At 43.0% G+C, this 25,523-nt stretch overlaps 1 protein-coding gene across 1 annotated transcript in view; it reads right to left on the bottom strand.

Moving 5' to 3' along the window:
• The window catches only part of LOC126095059 (myeloid differentiation primary response protein MyD88), a 131,000-nt gene that overhangs the window by 42,736 nt on the left and 62,741 nt on the right, over window positions 1-25,523 (bottom strand). The window lies entirely within an intron of this gene.

Genomic DNA, 25,523 nt, shown 5'->3' with positions numbered 1-25,523 from the left:
AATACTGGAACTTCAAGCGCTGATAGAAAGCACCGAAGCTGAAATCGTTATAGGTACAGAAAGCTGGTTGAAGCCAGAGATAAATTCTGACGAAATTTTTACAAAGGTACAGACGGTGTTTAGAAAGGATAGATTGCATGCAACCGGTGGTGGAGTGTTCGTCGCTGTTAGTAGTAGTTTATCCTGTAGTGAAGTAGAAGTGGATAGTTCCTGTGAATTATTATGGGTGGAGGTTACACTCAACAACCGAGCTAGGTTAATAATTGGCTCCTTTTACCGACCCCCCGACTCAGCAGCATTAGTGGCAGAACAACTGAGAGAAAATTTGGAATACATTTCACATAAATTTTCTCAGCATGTTATGGTCTTAGGTGGAGATTTCAATTTACCAGATATAGAATGGGACACTCAGATGTTTAGGACGGGTGGTAGGGACAGAGCATCGAGTGACATTATACTGAGTGCACTATCCGAAAATTACCTTGAGCAATTAAACAGAGAACAGACTCGTGGAGATAACATTTTGGACTTACTGATAACAAACAGACCCGAACTTTTCGACTCTAAGTGCAGAACAGGGAATCAGTGATCATAAGGCCGTTGCAGCATCCCTGAATATGGAAGTTAATAGGAATATAAAAAAAGGGAGGATGGTTTATCTGTTTAGCAAGAGAATTAGAAGGCAGATTTCAGACTACCTAACAGATCAAAACAAAAATTTCTGTTCAGACACTGACAATGTTGAGTGTTTATGGAAAAAGTTCAAGGCAATTGTAAAATGCGTTTTAGACAGGTACGTGCCGAGTAAAACTGTGAGGGACGGGAAAAACCCACCGTGGTACAACAACAAAGTTAGGAAACTACTGCGAAAGCAAAGAGAGCTTCACTCCAAGTTTAAACGCAGCCAAAACCTCTCAGACAAACAGAAGCTAAACGATGTCAAAGTTAGCGTAAGGAGGGCTATGCGTGAAGCGTTCAGTGAATTCGAAAGTAAAATACTAGGTACCGACTTGACAGAAAATCCTAGGAAGTTCTGGTCTTACGTTAAATCAGTAAGTGGCTCGAAACATCATGTCCAGACACTCCGGGATGATGATGGCATTGAAACAGAGGATGACAAGCGTAAAGCTGAAATACTAAACACCTTTTTCCAAAGCTGTTTCACAGAGGAAGACTGCACTGCAGTTCCTTCTCTAAATCCTCGCACCAACGAAAAAATGGCTGACATCGAAATAAGTGTCCAAGGAATAGAAAAGCAACTGGAATCACTCAACAGAGGAAAGTCCACTGGACCTGACGGGATACCAATTCGATTCTACACAGAGTACGCGAAAGAACTTGCCCCCCTTCTAACAGCCGTGTACCGCAAGTCTCTAGAGGAACAGAAGGTTCCAAATGATTGGAAAAGAGCACAGGTAGTCCCAGTCTTCAAGAAGGGTCGTCGAGCAGATGCGCAAAACTATAGACCTATATCTCTGACGTCGATCTGTTGTAGAATTTTAGAACATGTCTTTTGCTCGACTATCATGTCGTTTTTGGAAACTCAGAATCTACTATGTAGGAATCAACATGGATTCCGGAAACAGCGATCGTGTGAGACCCAACTCGCTTTATTTGTTCATGAGACCCAGAAAATATTAGATACAGGCTCCCAGGTGGATGCTATTTTTCTTGACATCCGGAAGGCGTTCGATACAGTTCTGCACTGTTGCCTGATAAAGGAAGAGCCTACGGAATATCAGACCAGCTGTGTGGCTGGATTGAAGAGTTTTTAGCAAACAGAACACAGCATGTTGTTATCAACGGAGAGACGTCTACAGACATTAAAGTAACGTCTGGCGTGCCACAAGGGATTGTTATGGGACCATTGCTTTTCACAATATATATAAATAACCTAGTAGATAGTGTCGGAAGTTCCATGCGGCTTTTCGCGGATGATGCTGTAGTATACAGAGAAGTTGCAGCATTAAAAATTGTAGCGAAATGCAGGAAGATCTGCAGCGGATAGGCACTTGGTGCAGGGAGCGGCAACTGACCCTTAACATAGACAAATGTAATGTATTGTGAATACATAGAAAGAAGGATCCTTTATTGTATGATTATATGATAGCGGAACAAACACTGGTAGCAGTTACTTCTGTAAAATATCTGGGGGTATGCGTGCGGAACGATTTGAAGTGGAATGATCATATAAACTTAATTGTCGGTAAGGCGGAAACCAGGCTGAGATTCATTGGGAGAGTCCTTAGAAAATGTAGTCCATCAACAAAGGAGGTGGCTTACAAAACACTCGTTCGACCTATACTTGAGTATTGCTCATCAGTGTGGGATCCGTACCAGATCGGGGTGACGGAGGAGATAGAGAAGATCCAAAGAAGAGCAGCGCGTTTCGTCACAGGGTTATTTGGTAACCGTGATAGCGTTACGGAGATGTTTAACAAACTCAAGTGGCAGACTCTGCAAGAGAGGCGCTCTGCATCGCGGTGTAGCTTGCTCGCCAGGTTTCGAGAGGGTGCGTTTCTGGATGAGGTATCGAATATATTGCTTCCCCCTACTTATACCTCCCGAGGAGATCACGAATGTAAAATTAGAGAGATTACAGCGCGCACAGAGGCTTTCAGACAGTCGTTCTTCCCATGAACCATACGCGACTGGAACAGGAAAGGGAGGTAATGACAGTGGCACGTAAAGTGCCCTCCGCCACACACCGTTGGGTGGCTTGCGGAGTATAAATGTACATCTACATCTACATTCTACATTTATACTCCGCAAGCCACCCAACGGTGTGTGGCGGAGGGCACTTTACGTGCCACTGTCATTATCTCCCTTTCCTGTTCCAGTCGCGTATGGTTCGCGGGAAGAACGACTGTCTGAAAGCCTCCGTGCGCGCTCTAATCTCTCTAATTTTACATTCGTGATCTCCTCGGGAGGAGATGTAGACAGAGATGTGGGGGGGGGGGGGGGGGGGAGGAGAGACAGAGGTGTGGGGGGGGGAGGAGAGACAGAGGTGTGGGGGGGGGAGGGAGAGACAGATGTGTGGGGGGGAGGGAGAGACAGAGGAGTGGGGGGGAGGGAGAGAAAGAGGAGTGGGGGGGAGGGAGAGAAAGAGGAGTGGGGGGGGAGGGAGAGACAGAGGAGTGGGGGGGGAGGGAGAGACAGAGGAGTGGGGGGGAGGGAGAGACAGAGGAGTGGGGGGGGGAGGGAGAGACAGAGGAGTGGGGGGAGGGAGAGTCAGAGGAGTGGGGGGAGGGAGAGACAGAGGAGTGGGGGGGAGGGAGAGACAGAGGAGTGGGGGGGAGGGAGAGACAGAGGAGTGGGGGGGAGGGAGAGACAGAGGAGTGGGGGGGAGGGAGAGACAGAGGAGTGGGGGGGGAGGGAGAGACAGAGGAGTGGGGGGGAGGGAGAGACAGAGGAGTGGGGGGGGAGGGAGAGACAGAGGAGAGGGGGGGAGGGAGAGACAGAGGAGTGGGGGGGAGGGAGAGACAGAGGAGTGGGGGGAGGGAGAGACAGAGGAGTGGGGGGGAGGGAGAGACAGAGGAGTGGGGGGGGGGAGACAGAGGAGTGGGGGGGGGGAGGGAGAGACAGAGGAGTGGGGGGGAGGGAGAGACAGAGGAGTGGGGGGGAGGGAGAGACAGAGGAGTGGGGGGGAGGGAGAGACAGAGGAGTGGGGGGGAGGGAGAGACAGAGGAGTGGGGGGGAGGGAGAGACAGAGGAGTGGGGGGAGGGAGAGACAGAGGAGTGGGGGGAGGGAGAGTCAGAGGAGTGGGGGGAGGGAGGGACAGAGGAGTGGGGGGAGGGAGAGACAGAGGAGTGGGGGGGAGGGAGAGACAGAGGAGAGGGGGGGAGGGAGAGACAGAGGAGTGGGGGGGGAGGGAGAGACAGAGGAGTGGGGGGAGGGAGAGACAGAGGAGTGGGGGGGAGGGAGAGTCAGAGGAGTGGGGGGAGGGAGAGGCAGAGGAGTGGGGGGAGGGAGAGACAGAGGAGTGGGGGGGAGGGAGAGACAGAGGAGTGGGGGGGAGGGAGAGACAGAGGAGTGGGGGGGATGGAGAGACAGAGGAGTGGGGGGAGGGAGAGACAGAGGAGTGGGGGGGAGGGAGAGACAGAGGAGTGGGGGGGAGGGAGAGACAGAGGAGTGGGGGGGAGGGAGAGACAGAGGAGTGGGGGGGAGGGAGAGACAGAGGAGTGGGGGGGAGGGAGAGACAGAGGAGTGGGGGGGAGGGAGAGACAGAGGAGTGGGGGGGAGGGAGAGACAGAGGAGTGGGGGGGAGGGAGAGACAGAGGAGTGGGGGGGAGGGAGAGACAGAGGAGTGGGGGGGAGGGAGAGACAGAGGAGTGGGGGGGGAGGGAGAGACAGAGGAGTGGGGGGGGAGGGAGAGACAGAGGAGTGGGGGGGAGGGAGAGACAGAGGAGTGGGGGGGAGGGAGAGACAGAGGAGTGGGGGGGAGGGAGAGACAGAGGAGTGGGGGGGAGGGAGAGACAGAGGAGTGGGGGGGAGGGAGAGACAGAGGAGTGGGGGGGGGGAGGGAGAGACAGAGGAGTGGGGGGGAGGGAGAGACAGAGGAGTGGGGGGGAGGGAGAGACAGAGGAGTGGGGGGGAGGGAGAGACAGAGGAGTGGGGGGGAGGGAGAGACAGAGGAGTGGGGGGGAGGGAGAGACAGAGTAGTGGGGGGGAGGGAGAGACAGAGGAGTGGGGGGGAGGGAGAGACAGAGTAGTGGGGGGGAGGGAGAGACAGAGGAGTGGGGGGGAGGGAGAGACAGAGGAGTGGGGGGGGGAGGGAGAGACAGAGGAGTGGGGGGGGAGGGAGAGACAGAGGAGTGGGGGGGGAGGGAGAGACAGAGGAGTGGGGGGGAGGGAGAGACAGAGGAGTGGGGGGGAGGGAGAGACAGAGGAGTGGGGGGGAGGGAGAGACAGAGGAGTGGGGGGGAGGGAGAGACAGAGGAGTGGGGGGAGGGAGAGACAGAGGAGTGGGGGGGAGGGAGAGACAGAGGAGTGGGGGGGAGGGAGAGACAGAGGAGTGGGGGGGAGGGAGAGACAGAGGAGTGGGGGGGAGGGAGAGACAGAGGATTGGGGGGGAGGGAGAGACAGAGGATTGGGGGGGGAGGGAGAGACAGAGGATTGGGGGGGAGGGAGAGACAGAGGATTGGGGGGGAGGGAGAGACAGAGGATTGGGGGGGAGGGAGAGACAGAGGATTGGGGGGGAGGGAGAGACAGAGGATTGGGGGGAGGGAGAGACAGAGGATTGGGGGGGAGGGAGAGACAGAGGATTGGGGGGGAGGGAGAGACAGAGGATTGGGGGGGAGGGAGAGACAGAGGATTGGGGGGGAGGGAGAGACAGAGGATTGGGGGGGAGGGAGAGACAGAGGAGGGGGGGGGAGGGAGAGACAGAGGATTGGGGGGGAGGGAGAGACAGAGGATTGGGGGGGAGGGAGAGACAGAGGATTGGGGGGGAGGGAGAGACAGAGGATTGGGGGGGAGGGAGAGACAGAGGATTGGGGGGGAGGGAGAGACAGAGGATTGGGGGGGAGGGAGAGACAGAGGATTGGGGGGAGGGAGAGACAGAGGATTGGGGGGGAGGGAGAGACAGAGGATTGGGGGGAGGGAGAGACAGAGGATTGGGGGGGAGGGAGAGACAGAGGATTGGGGGGGAGGGAGAGACAGAGGATTGGGGGGGAGGGAGAGACAGAGGATTGGGGGGGAGGGAGAGACAGAGGAGTGGGGAGGGAGAGACAGAGGAGTGGGGAGGGAGAGACAGAGGAGTGGGGAGGGAGAGACAGAGGAGTGGGGAGGGAGAGACAGAGGAGTGGGGAGGGAGAGACAGAGGAGTGGGGAGGGAGAGACAGAGTGAGGGAGGGAGAGACAGAGTGAGGGAGGGAGAGACAGAGTGAGGGAGGGAGAGACAGAGTGAGGGAGGGAGAGACAGAGTGAGGGAGGGAGAGACAGAGTGAGGGAGGGAGAGACAGAGTGAGGGAGGGAGAGACAGAGTGAGGGAGGGGTAGAGGTGATAGGGGACAGAGAGAAGCAATTAGGGAGTGGACAACCAGAGAATGAGAGAAGAGGTGGTGACAGAGAGAAAGAGGAGGCAGATGAGATGGACAAAGAGGGGTGCAGCGGGGGGACGGACAGAGGGGGGGGGGGGAAACGGCATGGACACAGAGGTGTGAGAAGAGGGGCACAAAGAGCGGGGGAAGAGCATGATGTACAGAGAGATTTGGGGGGGGGGGGGGGAGTTGAGGAGAAGCTTCAAGAAGGGCAACAAGATATGGACGGAGAGAGGAGAAAGAGGGAATGGGCAGAGAGAGGTGGGAGGATTGGCAGGTGGAGGAAGGAGGTGGAAAATGGAAGAGGTACAGTTGTTATGTAGAAAAGGAAAAGGGTGTGGGTGAAGATGAACAGAGAGAGGGCAAAGGTGAATCTGAACCTTAAGAGTGGGTAGGATGAGATGGACAGAGGGAGTGGGGAGAAGAAATGAAAAAGAGGGACAGGAGGGGACCAGGAAAGAGAGAGGGCCAGGAGGAGATGTGTGTAACTTATGTGCCATACATGTATGCAGGCGAAGCAGTTTGGATATTCGTAAGAGATCTTTTCAATGTAGATGGGAATTTTGACTCTGCAGCAGACATTTCTCCCCAATATCCTTTCTTCCACGAGTGCTAGTCCTTCAAGTTCCACAGGAGAACTTATGTGGTGTAGGAAAACTTCTGTGAAGGTACAGACCATAAGAGATGAGCTACTGGTGAAAGTGAAGCTGTGAGGATGGGTCATGCTAGAGTAGCTCAGTTGGAAGAGCACTTGCCCATGAACGACAAATGTCCCAAGTTCGAGTTTTGGTCGAGCACGTAGTTTTAATCTGCCAGAAAGTTTATCTTTTGTGTTAAACACTTGTGAATCATTTATCTCCACTATGATCTTCAGGATTTTCCCTGTGCTTCTTTGAGAAACACTGATTAAGTTAACACAGCTATTTCATGTGCACATTTTGAGGGAATGTGTGTGTGTGTTTGGTGTGCAAGATGGTCGCGGTAACTGCCACCAGACACCATTAGTGTCATTGAGATACTTGGTGAACAAGCAGTGATCATGTCTGAGTGGTCACCAACTGCAACAGAAACCACCTCCGCATTTGTTTGTACATGAAAAGAGAGGATAGTTTAAGGCTGTATCTAATCAAAAGGCGTTGATGTGCGATGCACTCACTGTCTGGTCCGCAATTGTTCTTTTGTCCATAATACATGCCCTTTTGTCATATGTTGGTTACACTTCTTCCAGGATGTTGTCGTAGTCATCTGCAGCCACCATCTGACAACCACTTGCGGGTAAAGGCTTCTGCTATACTTTCTATACTACGGTTTCCAGCTATAGACATTCACATTGGTGCTATATGTTTTCGAATGTCATCAGGTCATCACCTCTGTTTTTGTTGTATGTTGGCATCCACCTACTATCCATTTGTCTGGCTACATGTCCTTCTCAGCTCCATTACATCTTCAGTGTCATCATATTCATGTCTTCCCCTCCATTCTGATCCCTGATGCATTTGTTTGTTTACCCTGTCTCTTACCCAGTAACCCGTAAAATGTATCTCGACACTATCAGTTTCTGAGTGGATTTCCCACTAAAAAATTCCATGTTTCACTGTAATAATCAAAACTGAAGGTCCACACTGATGGTAAACTCTGCTTTTCGTACAAATATTAAGTTTTATTTTTGAAACGCTAAAAGTTTTCTGAAAGTACACTGTTCCATTTTTACTTTTCTGCTGTTCATCCAGTAACTGTCTTCAACTGTCCTACATACAATTACTAATCAAATGGTTCTTCAACTTCATTGTTAATCTGTACTGTTTGGTTTTGATACATCGCTCATAAATGACTTTTGTCTTATTTAATAGACTGTCAATTCTGGATTTCTTACTAGCCTGTTAAAGCCTAATGGAAGCAGTGTCACTGACACACACACAATCTTCAATACACTCAAACAGGTTAACTTAATACCTAGTTCGCCAAGGGTTGTTAGTACTGATATCATAAACTGAGTCAATAGCCACGAATTCAAGACATTGCGGTAATTAATACACAAAGTTTCCTCACAACCTTGAAATTGTTCCTTATGCTATATCCATTTATAAAGCCAGCTTATTCTTTTACCTCATTAAAGTCTTAATGTGTTTTGTATGCACTAAAGGTTGAGGTCTAATTAAGTATTATATTAATTTATTATTTGCATAAATTAGACGATGCATCTCTGATCATGCGAAACTGTTGCAGTGGTCCTACATAACATAAAAATTCCAAAAAAATGGAGTCAACAATGAACATTCATTCTGAGAAGCTGGAATTAAAAAAGTATTGACAGTACTACAAACGCTGATGTTTCTGTTATTGGATTAGATGGTGTGATGTTTGCTGACAGCAAATCTTTCTAAAATGAAGGCTCAAATGTAAGAGGTTACAATAAAGACTGCCAAGAGTACACACAACATTGTGGAAGGTGAAGCTAGTAAACTTTGCAGAACTGTCTGCCTGAAGCAAATTAGGGAGTTAACAAAAATTGCAAATGTGTATACATTTGCACTGATTTGAACCACTGTATTACGGAATGTGAAACCAGTACCTCAGCCACTGCATCACCTCACTAGGCTGCAATATTTGAGGCAAACTACTACTGGTGTGAATCTCACATAGGGGCCACAAGGAAAATACGAGAAACATTAATTTGTATACAATGGCATGTCATCATTTACTCTTCACTCCACATGTGAACAGAACACAATAGGGCGTGGCTAACATTAATATGGCATGCTCCACATAATGTGGAGTATAACTGTTTGTCAAGTACACACTGGGTACTTCAGACCTTCCCTCCCAGTATTTTTTCTTGGAGACAGTATGTTCAATCTTTTTCGGCTAAAATGTGTTCCAGCAAAACTGATATAGTGGAATTCAATGGTGAATCTAACATTGCCTGGAAGCTATTGTAAAACAGAGAATATGGCCTGAATTTCAGACAGGAACATGGTGAAAGATGCAGCTCATTTAGTAGGGCCCTGAAAATTTGAATTTTCTTCCTAAAAAGGTTTTGTATTTTGTGCCAATTTGACAGTATCATTGGAAAACTCTTCCTGGTAAAGTGCCACACAATACCATTCCAGCTTAACCAAAGTAAATGGGAACTCCAGAATCTTACTTTTCCCACAGCCAGTGCAAATACTTGCACCACAGAAGATGCAATTTTGTAGCAGTGCACTGCCAAAGATTTCTGTGTTAGTCTTTAATGTGTCTTTGTTATTCATTCAGTAAAGGGCTTATTCTGGCATAGATATTTCATTCGCTTATAGTACTTGGAGCAAGTCAGTTAAGAAAAACCCAATAGCGACTCACACAATGCCCAAATTTTGGAAAAGTTATAATAAAGAGATTTCAGGGAAGAAAAAATAGAAAATTTTTGTTTCACCCATGTCACCTCTTAAATGTGCAACAAAAACAATCTTGAAACTCCTTTGCATATTAAAAGTGTGGGACTGGGACATTTTTACTTACACCTTGTAAAATAGCAAATTATTTTAGTTATTATCTTGCATTGAAAGCATATCTTGCCATGGAGCCAGAAGGAGAGCAGAGTTTTGTTCTCCGCTGGCACAGCTGATGCTGGCTACTGGACCAGCGAGCCATGTACTAGTCTAATGCTGTGTGCAATACGTTACACATACACTATGAATCTGCAGAAGTATTATTAAATATTAATCTATCTTTTTCATACTTAGTATACCACAGTCTATGGATAACACAACCATACTGCTCAAATTTCAAATAAGTATCTTTAATACTTCAGGAGATATAAATTCTACCTACAATACACAATAACTGTGCTGGTGTTGTGAAACTGTGTTAGGGACTGTAATGTATACATCTATAGTATCAATCTAAACTACAACCAAGAGGATAGATTTATACAATCTAATTTTCTGGAATTTTCTTTAGTTTCATTACCACTGATATCTGACGTAATTAGAAGTGCTTCGGAAAATTATTATTTCTTTGTGTTTTGGTGATACAGAGAGTGAATGGAAGACATATGTAAAGTGAGAGTGCGATATTTTATTAAAACTATGTAAATGTATGCATGAGGAAGTAGTTGTGGAATAGGCGAATTAGTGATGTATGTCCGAGTGAGTTTGATTTAGTAAAAGGCAGCTAGAAGGAGCACAGAGTATTAAATTTATTAGTAATTTATTTTGTGGAGAGGAACCATATTTTGTTTCCATTAAATTTGATTTAGTTTCAGAATTACAAGATTTCTGCTCTAAACTAATGGGTTTGGTTGTTTTGGGGAAGGAGACCAGATGGCGAGGTCATCAGTCTCATCGGATTAGGGAAGATACCTGGTCCTAATGTTAGATTTGTACCACTTACTGTTACTGAAGCAAAAATAGAGCCAGCACTGGAGGCTGGTTAGCAGAAAGTTAACACTGCAAACATGTTCCGAAACATTATGAAACAGATGGGCAGTATTAGCAATAGTATTATGAATGGAGTGAGATCTAAAATAAATGGAGTGGGTAATGAAATGAATAGTAAAATAAGTGGACTTTGTACTTATATATGTAATATGAATACGAAAATAAACAATCTTGAGTCTGATGTGGATAGTAAAATAAGCGGATTAATTTCTGAAATTAATCAGAGGTTTATAAAACAGTCAGAACAAGAGAATAAATTGAAAAATTTTTAAAGAGGAAGTTAAGGGAAAATGGATCACAGGATTTCAGGCTTAAGTGATTGTTTAAAAAATGAGATATCACATCATAGAACGAAGGCTTTCACGGGAGGTGTTGTCGTCACTTGACACTTTCGGGCCGAGATGCCGTGGTCCATACATAAAACTCTCCCCAGATGTTTCGCCTTTGACTGCAGAAGGCATGCTCCGAGGACAATGGTCGAACTGCCGTATATATAAGCCATCCAGAGGGCGCCGCTGTAAATCACGCGACGTCAGCTGTGCTATGATCTCTGATATTGCTAACTTTCTCCATTGAAATTAATCGATTGTCACGCTGTTGCTGCAATGCTGACATCCACACCTTATCCAGCTTAATGCCTTCATCTTTTTTATTAAAATTATTGCAGTGGTTGGCAATCTCAATGGCCTCTGTACATTAGTGAATAATAATGCAACATCTTTGCTATGAAGCGTCAACACCAGTCTGGGTGAACATAAAAGGAACTGCCACCTCGGACATATTGATAAATCAGCTGTAGCGGGACATGTGTTTCAGGAAGGTGACCATGAAATAAAGTTTAGTGAGACAACCGTCATAGCAAAGACGTCTTATTATTATGCGCGAATGTACAGAGAGGCCATTGAGATTACCAAACACTGCAATAATTTTAATAGAAAAGATGGCGGCATTAAGCTGGATAAGATATGGATGCCCACATTGTAGGAACAGCGTGACAATCGATTAATTTCAATTGAGAAAGTTGGCAATATCGTAGCACAGCCGACATCACATGATTGACAACGGCGCCATCTGGATGGCTTATATATATGCGGCGCTCACTCGCACTCTCATTGCAGTTCACCCATTGTCCTCGGAGGATGCCTTCCACAGTCAAAGGCGAAACGTCAGGGGAGAGTTTTATGCATGGACCATGGCATCTCAGCCCGGAAGTGTCAAGTGATGAGATATCACAGCTCATTGAAAGCATGAAAGTACAAATTTGCCATATGAAACAAGCATGTAAGAATGATAATGCAACAGTAAAATGTGAGCTAACTACCCATATAAAGCAAGCTGCTGAAGTTAGTAAACAGGTAGGTGAACAGTTATGTGCTGACTTGAATACATTACAGGTCCAAATAGATCATGTTGAAAAACAGTGCAAAAAGGATAATAAAATTCTGGCCGATAACATTGAGGAGGAAAGCGACTGTTTGGAAGACACGTGTGTCCAAGAATAACTGAATTACAAACTAACTTGTCAGAATTTAGTACAGCAGGAAGTGGTAACGTACAAGAGCATGGCACTAGACTAACAAATGTAGAACAGATAATCACTAACAGTAGTGGTCATGTAATAATAAATAGTGTTGCAGAGTCATCTGAAATTGCCCGTGCTAACCACAGACAATTTGAGATATGATCCCAATAACAGTGTGCATTCAAAAGGGTTCCGGACTGATTCTGAAGATGTGTTGCCTAGGTCATGGAATGAGAAACAGAAAATAGGCTTTGTGATATCTAGTATCATAGGAGAAGCTCATGTTGGGGAAATTTAGCTGTAGACAAGTATGACAGTATGCATAGTTTTAAACAGACTTTCTTTGAGGGATACTGGGGAGAAAGACAACAGATGGAAGTATTAAATAGCTTTTGGTCAGGTGGAAAGTTTAACCCAAAGAAAGACCATTAAGAGGTTTGTGCAGAAGTGGGCAACTACATTGTCTTACATGACTAAGATGCTAGAAACAGAACAAATTATAATGGGGTTAGAAACCAAGCTGCCTTTGTACTAAAACTGAACTCCACTCGAACAGGCCATGAAGGCCCAATGGTACCGACAGGCCGCTGTGTCATCCTCGACCCACAGGCGTCACTGGATGCGGATTTGGAGGTGCACGTGGTCAGCATACCGCTCTCCTGGTTGTATGTCACTTTACAAGATCTGAGCCGCTACTTCTCAATCAATTAGCTCCTCAGTTTGCCTCACAAGGGCTGCTGAGTGCACCCCGCTTGCCAACAGCACTCAGCAGACCAGATTATCACCTATCCAAGTGCTAACCCAGCCCGAAAGTGCTTAACTTCAGTGATCTGACGGGAACTGGTTGCATTTGTACTGGCGAAATAAAATAATTTCTGCACTCAGAGAGGACGTTGACAAGTTCGTTGTTTACTTGGAAAAGATAGAGAATTGACTGAAAGAAAAGGAAAATAATAACAGATATTATAGGGCTTCTACTAGGCAAAATTAAGTGCAATTAAACAAAATAGGCATGCAGAGACCTAACAATCACAGGGAACAGAAATGCAGAGATCTAATTATCACAGAGGAAGATCCAGAGGATGAGGGGGCTGTTATTTCTGCAGAAAATGAGGATTTAACAGACATGAGGTACTGCAGGATTTATTGGAAGAACCAGATCCTGAAGCAGTTGCAGAATCTTCAGGACAACCGCTAATAGAGCTTGCAGTTTTTGGTGAAAAAGTTCCTTGCTTACATGGTAATGCTTCAGGAGTATGTCCAGAGTAAAAAAAAAAAAAAAGAATTTTTAGATGCCATTCCAAATTGCAAAGAAATGATTATTATGCCCATCCGGAATAAACACTGTAGTGACCCCAGGTAGAAGAAAAAAAGCAGTAGCTCACAAGATCACGTTACCTGCAAAGATTTAGGGTGAGCAACTGTACTGGAACTTCCTGATAATTTTCAGGTTAAGTGTGGAGATGTGGGATGAGACAGATATTTTGCAAAAATGCAAAGGGAAGTTCGATTTTGGAAATAACGAGGCTGTAATTACAATAGATGGAAGGTGTTTAACAGTGCCATTAGGAGGAAGAAAGCAATATCCGGCAGATGAGCAATGTATGTACCTACATGTTGCTGCAGAAAAAGAGGATATTGTGAGCTACAATGAATTTGGAGACAGGAAGGAAATAGATCCTGATGAAATAGAAAACATCAGGGTCAGAACTGAAGCAAAAAAAGAGGTGTGATTGGATTTGACAGAAACCCAGAAAAACGAGATAAAACAGGTTTTAAGTAAACACCAGGACATATTTTCTGATGACTAATCAAGGATTATGAACGTTATCTAATGGTAAAAGATGATGTACAATTTTTTTGAAAAACATTATGTGATTGCGAAGGTGCATACAGAAGCTGTAAGAGAAATTATTCAGAAAATGCTTAAATGAGATGTAATCAAAAAGGGAATTGAAACTTCCTGGCAGATTAAAACTGTGTGCCCGACCGAGACTCTAACTCGGGACCTTTGCCTTTCGCGGGCATGTGCTCTACCATCTGAGCTACCGAAGCACGACTCACGCCCGGCCCTCACAGCTTTACTTCTGCCAGTATCTCGTCTCCTACCTTCCAAACTTTACAGAAGCTCTCCTGTGAACCTTGCAGGACTAGCACTCCTGAAAGAAAGGATACTGTGGAGACATGGCTTAGCCACAGACTTCAGATGGTAGAGCACTTGCCCGTGAAAGGCAAAGGTCCCGAGTTCGAGTCTCGGTCGGGCACACAGTTTTAATCTGCCAGGAAGTTTCATATCAGCGCACACTCCGCTGCAGAGTGAAAATCTCATTCTGGAAACATCCCCCAGGCTGTGGCTAAGCCATGTCTCCACAGTATCCTTTCTTTCAGGAGTGTTAGTCCTGCAAGGTTCGCAGGAGAGCTTCTGTAAAGTTTGGAAGGTAGGAGACGAGATACTGGCAAAAGTAAAGCTGTGAGGGCCGGGCGTGAGTCGTGCTTCGGTAGCTCAGATGGCAGAGCACTTACCCGCGAAAGGCAAAAGTCCCGAGTTCGAGTCTCGGTCGGGCACACAGTTTTAATCTGCCAGGAAGTTTCATATCAGCGCACACTCCGCTGCAGAGTGAAAATCTCATTCCAAAAAGGGAATTAGTGTACATATTAGGCTCATGTTGGATGCAAGAGCTTTGAACAAAATAATATTCCTAGAAAGTGGCAGGCCCAAAAATATAGGGAAGCTATTACAGAAATTTAAAGGCATGAAATTTTTCCATCTCTATGGATGTAACTTGTGGTGACTGGACTCTTCCTTTAGCAAAAGAATCACAGATATGCACATCTTTCCTATTTGAGGGGTGACATTATCAGTATTAAGTAGCTCCCTTTTATTTGAATAACAGTGTTTGCGCTTTCGCCAAGGTGATGTCCCAAATATTAGGTGACTAACTGTTGAAGCGAATAACCATGTATGTGGACGATGATTAATTTCAACCCTCACTTGGGAAGAACAGGGCATGTTACTGGATAGAATTTTGGAAGCCACAGAAAGGGCCTTATGGAGAAAGAAATAAAATTCTTAGAACAAATTGTCAGTGGAGGGGGATAATCCAAGACCCTGACAAGATGAAAGCTATCTGAGAGTTGGCAGTGTTTACAAATAGAAAAGATTTCAAGGGAATGTTTGGACGATTTGGGTTTTATCGAAAATTCGTACTGCGACAATTGTTCAATGCACCTTGTTTAAGAGATTTATTGAAAAAGAATGCATTGTATCGGTGGACAGACAACTGTCAGAATGCCTCTGACAAACTCGAGGCAGCTTTGGAAAACAGTCAAATTTTGAATCATCTCGATTTCTCCTAAGTCTTTCTGCCTAGTATCAGATGCATGTGAGTATGGTCTGGGGGTGGAATTGTTTCAAATTGAAAATGAAGGCAAAAAGCCCACAAAACAGCAGTGGTTGCTAGCAGGTCTTTGCAACAGGCTGAGAAGAACTATGGTACAGCTGAATTATAAGCTCTTGACATTACATTTGGTTACAGAAATTTCAACATTACCTGTTATAAAGTAATTATATACAGTGACCACCATGCTTTGACGTTTTGCAAACTTGCAAGTTAAAGTATCAAAATTAACAAGGTGGGCATCGTACTTACAGCAGTTTGAAAAAGAAATCAAATATATTAGGGGCTCTCAAAATATGATAGCTGCAATATGGAGGAAAACTAAGAGAAAATAGAACCAAGATGAGATTCAGAAGAGGTACACATTTTTAATATAACAATCCACATTTAAGTGGAGGGACAACTGAAGAGAATCTATAATGACATTAGGACAGGACAAAAACCAAAATAAGCTGAAATTAGTTAAAAGCACATTAGGTCATCCAAATTTTCCAAAATTACCAGAATATTATAGATTCTATCAAGGTGTACTGTTTAAACAAAGATAGAAGATTAGGGAAGCCTGGGGACTTTGCTTTTCAGAGCCATAAGTCTATAAATAAATTGACTATATGCATTGACAAAATGGCCATTATGGGGCCAGAAGTTGAGTGAAAGTGAAATTTTCAGCAACATATGGAGCTCAAAAGCGTTTAGAGTCCTGTGACAGATGTAGTCAGTAGAACCTAAAAATAGACTAGATTTAGTGGCAGTCGACCTGTTTAGCCCATTGTCTACTTCAAGGGGGCGGGGGCTGTGGGTATGTATTTATACTAGTCTATGGATTCACTACGGAAAAGTCAAAAAAGCTATCTGCAAAAACCAAGAAATTCACAGTTGAATATGTGGGTCATTTTAGAATGATGGAGAAGCCTCATCCGAATGCCTACAGGCTAGAATATTGTAAGACACACAAACCGTTAGGACTATCCAACATTATTGGCCTAGAGAAGTATACACAGAAAGAGAGTGGGGTACTAACAAGGCCTCAGAGCATTCTTTGCGACGTCAGGTGTTTGACGAACACCAGGCATCCCAAGTTGTTGGCAATATAATTTCCTTTTCATTTTCATATTGTCAACCTATATCTTCTCCATTCACAACTTCTGCTATCATCTGTTCTCTCTTCACTATCTTGAGTGTATATTGCATATATTATTTTGTTGGAGATAAGAGTCATTAACAAAACATTTTTGAGCAAATTTCAGTACTAAAAACTGTACTAACACTTTAAATAGTGGATGAGAAATGAGTGAGGAGAATATGTGAAAGTTTTGTAGAATACAATAGTGTAAAATGTAAGTGTAATGAAATGTGCTTCTACCTGTTTATGAGAAAGTTTCAGTACAGAGGCGGTACTGTCATGATTGTTAATGTAGAAAGCCAAGAGATTTTTTATTTAATAAAATTCCAGCCAAATAGCCATATACAGTTACTTTGCATAACATTTTACATTTACATTTTACATTTTTGTATATTCATTTATCGATTTCACTCTCTTACTCCACAGTTCTATGTGATATCGTTCACAGGATTCGTTACACAGTTCACATACACATGTTGTGGTTTTGTTTTCGCAGATTAGATGATGAAAGCCGTGAATAGAAAGTCTAGTTACGACATGTCGCTGTTCAAAGTTTGGTGCTGTCCATGAGCGGTTTGTCATTGCTTCGGTGCCATAAAACTCCGGTCATATTTTTTCTCGTTTGTCCTCCATGATCTTCAGTTGCTTTCTGGAAGCCCTGGTGTGTGGCATCATATATCGAAGTCTGATGTCTTCAATTAGGAATGTCTCTCTCGCTAGCAGGTACACTAGTCTAGATGTTGTTGTCTTTGAGAGACCTAGTGCTCTTTTTAAATATATCGATTTTACCTTTTCTAGTGTTTCTAGATTTTTTCCTGTCAGGTGGTCCCATATAACCTCCATCCCATAGGCCAGGATTGGCAAGATTTTTGTGTTGAATAATTTCATGGCTGTTTCTAGACTGAGTAGGCGGATGTTTTTGATGTCCTGTATTGCTATTATTGCTTGGGCTGCACGTTCTGTTGTATGTTTTGTGAAGCATTTGGCTGTTGGTTGCAATGTCACTCCTAGGTATTTAAAGTCTGATGAGATTTTTATTTTTTGTCCTCTGATACTGATTTCCGCATTCTTGGGTGTTTTGCCTCCTTTTCTGAAAATTACCATTTCTGTCTTTGTTATGTTTATGTGTAGTTTGTGTTCACTGCACTATCTGTCTATTTTCTCAATGATTCTCTGCAGCTTCTGTATATCTGTTGAACCTACGGCTATGTCATCAGCGTATGCATATACATATACATCTTCTTCATTTTCTCCAATTCGGAGTACTTCTTCAGTGGCAAGAATGTACAACAAAGGGCTCATTGGGTCACCCTGTAAGACTCCGTTCGATTGCAGAATGGGGTTCGAAAAAGAGAGGTTGTCTGATATTGTAATTAAGTTGTATTCGAGGATTGATTTGATTATTCTTGCCCATACGCTATCTTCTCCCATTGTGTTTTCCAGTTTTCGGACTATGAGCTCTCTTTCCAATAGGTCAAAGGCTTTGGTAAAGTCTATGAACACTGTGTAGAACATTTGTTTCTTTTGTAGCGCATCATCGATGTTGTTTAGAAGAAGCCTGACTGCTGTAAGTGTTGATCTTCCAGACCTGAAACCCATTTGTCGTTCTGGGTGATGACTGTCCACAGAGGCTTGGATTTTTTGTGTTATTATCTTCGAAAACATCTTGAATTGAGTATTTTCCAGCGCTATGCCTCTGTACTTGTTTGGGTCCATTGGGTCTCCTCTACCTTTGTAGAGAACTTTTATTGTCGAGTGTCTCCATTGGGTCGGAATTCTTCCAAGTTCCAGGCATTTGTTAAACAGTTTGGTCCATATGTGTTGGAGGGCCTCTTTTGCATCTTTTATATGTTCATTATATATATTATCAGGTCCTGCTGCTTTCTTGTTCTTCAGTGCTTTTATTACTTCTTTCACATCATCTTCATTTAGGGGTTCCCATGTATTGTCTTTTTCCTCAGTTTGATGTTGTTTCTCTTTCTTTGGGGGTGTTTTGAGTCCTCGTTTGTTCAGTATCTTACTGAAGTGGTCTTCCCATTCCTTCAGGTCTATATTTGGTGTATGAGCCATTTTTCTTGGTCTTGCTGCTATGTATGGGTCTTTCTCTGCTTCATCCGCTTCTCTTTTTGCCTCACTTTCTAGGTATTCTTGTTTCTTCTCTTCTATTAGTTTTTTGTAGATTCTCCTCTCTTCTGCGTACAGTTTGCATGTTTCCTCGTCATGCTGGTTTCTTAGTCTGTGGAGGGATCTTAGAACAGTGTTCCTTCTGCTGTAGCATTCAGCATCGAACCATCTTTTGGCCGTCCTTGTTTTGGGGATTGTTTGTATCACTGAATTTTTTAGGACGTCTTCTATTTGGTCTGTTGCTTTTTCAAGGTCTCCTTTCTCTATGAAAGTTTCTATTTCTGTTAATTGTTCTTGCTCATTTGTTAATTTTTCTATATCAATTTTTCTTTGTGTGATTTGGTGGGTCTTTCTTGCTGGCGGTGACGTGACGATATTTATTTTTATCTTCATTGAAAGTGTGCTTTCGTATAATAGTAATGGAGTCATGCCATATTGGTTGAATACTTCCTTCTATGTCTCCTCTTGTTAATGCGATATCAATGGTGCTCTTCCCATTGTGGCATATGTATGTAGGTATCTGTCTATTGTTAAGTAGGGTGAAACCACCTTCTTCTAGGGTTTCAACGACTAGTTTTGTTTTATAGTTTTCTGTGTCTATTCTGCAGTTGAGATCGCCTGCGACAATGGTGGGTTTGCTGTCGAATGTTTGATGAGTGTGACTATTTTGTCAATTATTTCTACAGCATTTGTGTGCGGTTTAAAATACGCTGCAATTATATTTATGTTTGCCGCTTCTATTAGCATACTATTTTCTTGTTTTATGATTTTTTTGGTGGGCGTCATCCAGGGTTTCAGTAGGATAGATATTCCTCCATGGGTCGTCCTCTTTCTCCCTTCTTTGCCATTAGGTGATAATTATAGAAATCTTTATGTTGCCAGCTGTCTATCAGGAAGGTTTCTGTTAGAATTGCAAGGTCCGAGTTTTGCAGAATGTCTGTTGGTGTTAGGTTAAGAGCACTTTTTACTCCCTCTGTATTCCAAAAGACTGCTTTTATTTCTTGCTCTTCTGGTTTTCTTCTTAGTTTAGTTGAGCTCTGCTCCCTTTTCCATTGATCATCTTGGGAAACGAAATCGACGTACTTTTATGTTTTCTGGCCAGAATTCTGGTTCTTGTGTGATTTGTAGCTTTTCAAACGGAATGCCTACTTTGAAAGCTTTTTTGTCGCCCAGTGTGCGCAGTTCTTCACATTCTAGTTGTCCCAGTATTCCGTTCTTGTTAAGGTATTTCACTACTGTAGCAGTTGTGGTGGTTCTCTTGAAGTTACCGATGTATAGCCACGCTGTTGTTTCTGTTGCTTGCATTTCTTCGTCATTTTTTATACCCATTATGGTTTTATAATTAATCTGGTTTCTTCTGTACCAGCTCCTCCCTGCCACAGTACTCCAAGTCGGTTCCTCTAGTTCATTAATCTGATTTTGGGTTTTATTACGTTGCTCATGTGCATTGATTTGGACTTTTAACTGATTTTGTTGCTGGAGCAGAGGATTTCTGTATATTGTCATTCCCTCTGGTTTAACTTTGTTGTTGTATTTAGTTTGTATGTTGTTTCCATCAGTTTTGGTTTTCTCTGCGTCTAGGTGGCTTTCCTTTTCTAGAGTTTTCTTTATTTGCTCTTGTATTAATATCCCTAGTTGGTTTTTTAGGAAATCAGTTATATCCTCCACTTTATGCCTCAGTTCTCCCATTTCCGTCTTATTTCCATCTTCTTTTGCTTTTTCCAGGAAGCTACCCACACCGATGTCTCCGTTGAAGTTCTTCTCAGATCCCGTAGGTGTCTCTTCCGTCTGTCTCTGTCTGCTATGTGCTGTTTCCTGCGTTTCGCCAATAGATGTCGCTAGGTGACTAGCAGTCCACTGTCCGCTATGTGCTGTTTCCTGTGTTTCGCCAATAGATGTCGCTGCGTGCCCAGCAGGCCACTGTACGCTATGTGCTGTTTCCTGAGTTTCTCCAATAGATGTCGCTAGTTGTCCACCAGTGCAGCTGTCTTCTCCCGTGCTCGTCTCTTGCTGGATGTTCCTAACCTCTCTTGTAGGATTCCTATTCTCCACCTTATTTGCTTTTCTTTCGTTTTTCAAAGATTCTACACATTTTCTTATTTCACTCACCATCTCTAGTAAGTTGTTCTTCAATTCCTTCTTCATATATCCTCCTTCTTCTGCCACTTTTCCGATCATCACAAGAGCATTCTCAATACGATACACTGCACTGTCCGCCATATTAACTAACTCACTAACTAACTAACTAACTAAGCCAAGAGATTTCATACAGAGATGTAGGTGAACATGTTGTGTATTTTATGACAACTGCAAACTGAGGCAGTTATTGTAAAAGTTTTCAGTAATTTTTTATTCATTGTTTATTTGTACATATTGTGTAAAGCTTATGAAATAGAATGTGTTAACCTTAATATGTAAAGATTTTCTAAAGTTGAGAAATGTGATTACGAGTATCTGAGAGTAAAGTTGGAAAGATTTATGATCAGAAGAGAACAACTTGCATAGTAAAGAGATGTTTTCTGCAGTAACTTGCTTGAGTGAATTTGAGTCTGAAGTGCCTTTTAATGATTGCTGTTTTGGAATTTGAGTTGGGTAAAGATAGGGATAGTTAAGTGTACCATTTACATTTGACGAGTAAAGATTAGTTCACTTTTTACTGAAAAATATTTTTTCTGAAGAAGACTTTATACTGAATAATACTTTGGTGGAGTAATGTTACTATTGGATATGTAAAGTCAGTGAAATACAGGCAATTGTCTTTGTAATTGAACCAATGACAACAAGAAACAAACAGCGCACGTATTTGGAAGAAACGCCTATAACATTATTCTTTGCAGGAAGCAAAGTAATAACTGTTTGGCTTAGACATGCTGTATTTTGCAGGTATGCCCATTATGTAAACCAGATACGAGAGTCATTTGTGTCTGACGTGTGTGGATGTGGATGTTTACCAAGTATGCAGGTGTGGAATTGGTGTAAGAGAAAATGTGAAAAGAAGTTCCCATCTTGTTTCATCAAAAAGTAGATGCTGAAAATATACAATTTTTATAGATGCTCACCACAGTGAAGAAACTTTTGTGAAACATAGGAAATAGTTTCCCCTCTCATACTATTGTCAAATAGGTATTTTTAAAGACACCAACATTTTGTGAGTATTTTGTAAAGAACTGTACTTAGTTAAAAGAGAGAGGCCCTCCATAGCATCTCTACATAGTGCAGATTATGTAATGTTCTAAAAGTTTTCTTATAAACACTCACCATAGCCAATTTCGGCAATAGCTTACATTCATAATGAAGGACACCCACCAAAGTGCCTTTTATACAGGGTGTTTCAAAAATGACCGGTATATTTGAAACGGCAATAAAAACTAAACGAGCAGCGATAGAAATAAACCGTTTGTTGCAATATGCTTGGGACAACAGTACATTTTCAGGCAGACAAACTTTCGAAATTACAGTAGTTATAATTTTCAACAACAGATGGCGCTGCGGTCTGGGAAACACTATAGTACGATATTTTCCACATATCCACCATGCGTAGCAATAATATGGCGTAGTCTCTGAACGAAATTACCCGAAACCTTTGACAACGTGTCTGGCGGAATGGCTTCACATGCAGATGAGATGTACTGCTTCAGCTGTTCAATTGTTTCTGGATTCTGGCGGTATACCTGGTCTTTCAAGTGTCCCCACAGAAAGAAGTCACAGGGGTTCATGTCTGGCGAATAAGGAGGCCAATCCACGCCGCCTCCTGTATGTTTCAGGTAGCCCAAAGCAAACACACGATCATCGAAATATTCATTCAGGAAATTAAAGACGTCGGCCGTGCGGTGTGGCCGGGCACCATCTTGCATAAACCACGAGGTGTTCGCAGTGTCGTCTAAGGCAGTTTGTACCGCCACAAATTCACGAAGAATGTCCAGATAGCGTGATGCAGTAATCGTTTCGGATCTGAAAAATGGGCCAGTGATTCCTTTGGAAGAAATGGCGGCCCAGACCAGTACTTTTTGAGGATGCAGGGACGATGGGACTGCAACATGGGGCTTTTCGGTTCCCCATATGCGCCAGTTCTGTTTATTGACGAAGCCGTCCAGGTAAAAATAAGCTTCGTCAGTAAACCAAATGCTGCCCACATGCATATCGCCGTCATCAATCCTGTGCACTATATTGTTAACGAATGTCTCTCGTGCAGCAATGGTAGCGGCGCTGAGGGGTTGCCGCGTTTGAATTTTGTAGGGATAGAGGTGTAAACTCTGGCGCACGAGACGATACGTGGACGTTGGCGTCATTTGGACCGCAGCTGCAACACGGCGAACGGAAACCCGAGGCCGCTGTCGGATCACCTGCTGCACTAGCTGCGCGTTGCCCTCTGTGGTTGCCGTACGCGGTCACCCTACCTTTCCAGCACGTTCATCCGTCACGTTCCCAGTCCGTTGAAATTTTTCAAACAGATCCTATATTGTATCGCTTTTCAGTACTTTGGTTACATTAAACCTCCGTTGAAAACTTCGTCTTGTTGCAACAACACTGTGTTCTAGGCGGTGGAATTCCAACACCAGAAAAATCCTCTGTTCTAAGGAATAAACCATGTTGTCTACAGCACACTTGCGCGTTGTGAACAGCACACGCTTACAGCAGAAAGACGACGTACAGAATGGCGCACCCACAGACTGCGTTGTCTTCTATATCTTTCACATCACTTGCAGCGCCATCTGTTGTTGAAAATTGTAACTACTGTAATTTCGAAAGTTTGTCTGCCTGAAAATGTACTGTTGTCCCAAGCATATTGCAACAAACGGTGTATTTCTATCGCTGCTCGTTTAGTTTTTATTGCCGTTTCAAATATACCGGTCATTTTTGAAACACCCTGTATAAAGATGGTCTCAGTGAAGTAATTTAGTGTGTTTTTTTATTACAAAAATTTCTTTTTTGATGAAAATGGGAAAGTAATGTATTATGATAAAGGGAATTTGAAAAAAATTAACAATTTTAATAATTTTTGCCAGACAGACAGTTATTTTCTCAAAAAGAATAAAAAAATTGAATTTTGTTATGATTTTTGTAAATAATTTTGATATATCGCTACCAAGTCCAAGCCATGAAAATTCACTGTATTACTGTAACAGAGCTAAATGTTTTGTAAATTTTCATTTTTCAGTAAGCTTTCTGGCATTCAAAATTTTGTAAAGAATCAGTGGACAATTAGTTTCTGTTTGTTTGGTTAAATTTACATAGTGCTAATAATTCTGCTATTATGTGCACCTCAAATATACTTTAAAGTAATTGTGGTTCATAGGGGTGTGTGTAATTTAGCAAATTATTACGAGCTGTCATCTTGCATTGAATGTGTAGCTTGCTGTAGGGTCAGGAGAAGAGCAGATTTTGATTCTCATGCTCGCATAGCTGATGCTGGCTACTCGGCCGAGCGAACCGTGTACTTGCCTAACGCTGTAGGCAATACGTTACACTCACATCTACATCTACATGAATACTCCACAAATCACACTAAATCTATGAATGTGAAGAAGTACTATTAAATATTACTATTAAATATTAATCAATCTTTTTCAGACTTAATATATCAAATTCTATGGATAACACAACCATAATGTTGAAGTTTCAAATCAGTAACATCAAACCTTCGGAGATATAAAATTTACTAAAACACTTAATAACCATGAAACTGAGTTAGTGACTGTAATGGATTCATCAGTAGTATCAACTGAAACTACAAACAAGAGACTAGGTTCGTATAATCTAATTTTCTGAAATTTTCTTTAGTTTCATTACTACAGATTTCTGAAGTAATTAGAAGTACTTTGGAAAATTATTATTTCATCGTATTTTGATTGGGTGCATGTTTTGGAGAGACTAACAGAGTGAATGGAGGACATACGTAAAGCAAAAGTGTGATATTTTATTAAAAATATGTAAATGTATGTGTGAGAAAGTGGTTATGGAATAAAGGAATTTGTTATGTATGACCAAGAGCTGGATTTTGTGAAAGGCAGCTAGGAGGGGCACTGAGTATTAAATTTATCAGTAATTTACTTACTGGAAAGGAATCTTATTTTGTTTCCATTCAATTTAATTTAGTTTCAGATTTACAAGATTTCTAGTCTAAATTACCTGTGGTAATCTGACTGGCAGACATTCAAAATACTGAGATTATAGAAGTGCTCCAGATGATCTCATTGGCTGCTTAACACACGAACCAAAAGGAATTCAGCATTTCACACATGTTTGATAGGACTTTGTGCTTCAGACCTACGAGTCAAGATAATCGCTCGGGAGCTCTCTTCTGGTAAACACTTACGTTACACTGCGCTGATCAAATTTGTACCAAAATGAAGAAATTCACACATTTGACCGGTTCTAGTGTCGTTGACAAAAAGGGACTAGTCTTGAGTATTTTATGAAAGTCTGAAGTTTGTAAGTGGTTTATTTTAGGAGATATTCACATGTGAACATTCCACATTGTACAGAAACTCCATGTGGCATGTTTCATACAGATTACGAGACATTACAGCAAGCACTAGATTACAAGAAGCCTACTGAATGACTGAATGTGTTAACTTACAAGCAGTCATGGGTCAGTGACTGTTTCGGACATTCAAAATATCGGGTTGGACTAAATATCTTCTGTCTAGTTTCGAGTGTCAACTTGTATCAGAGACAGTCAGTAACATTGCATAATTGATGTTGGGACAATAAATACAGACTTGATAGCCCTTTTCCTTGTTTTAAAGACAATAAACCAACTTAAAGTAAATTTTAGACTTTTTTTTTTTTTCAAATGAGCCATGCAAGAATCCCTACTGGTCTATAGTTTAACTAAATTTCAGCCACTGCCCATAGACTGGAGTTACATGGCCTTTGTGTGGTAGGCATTTAGCCAA

The sequence above is a fragment of the Schistocerca cancellata genome, chromosome 1, assembly GCF_023864275.1.
Source record: "Schistocerca cancellata isolate TAMUIC-IGC-003103 chromosome 1, iqSchCanc2.1, whole genome shotgun sequence".
NCBI classification, from domain to species: Eukaryota; Metazoa; Arthropoda; class Insecta; order Orthoptera; family Acrididae; genus Schistocerca; species Schistocerca cancellata.
This window is presented reverse-complemented; position numbering and strand designations above follow the sequence as displayed.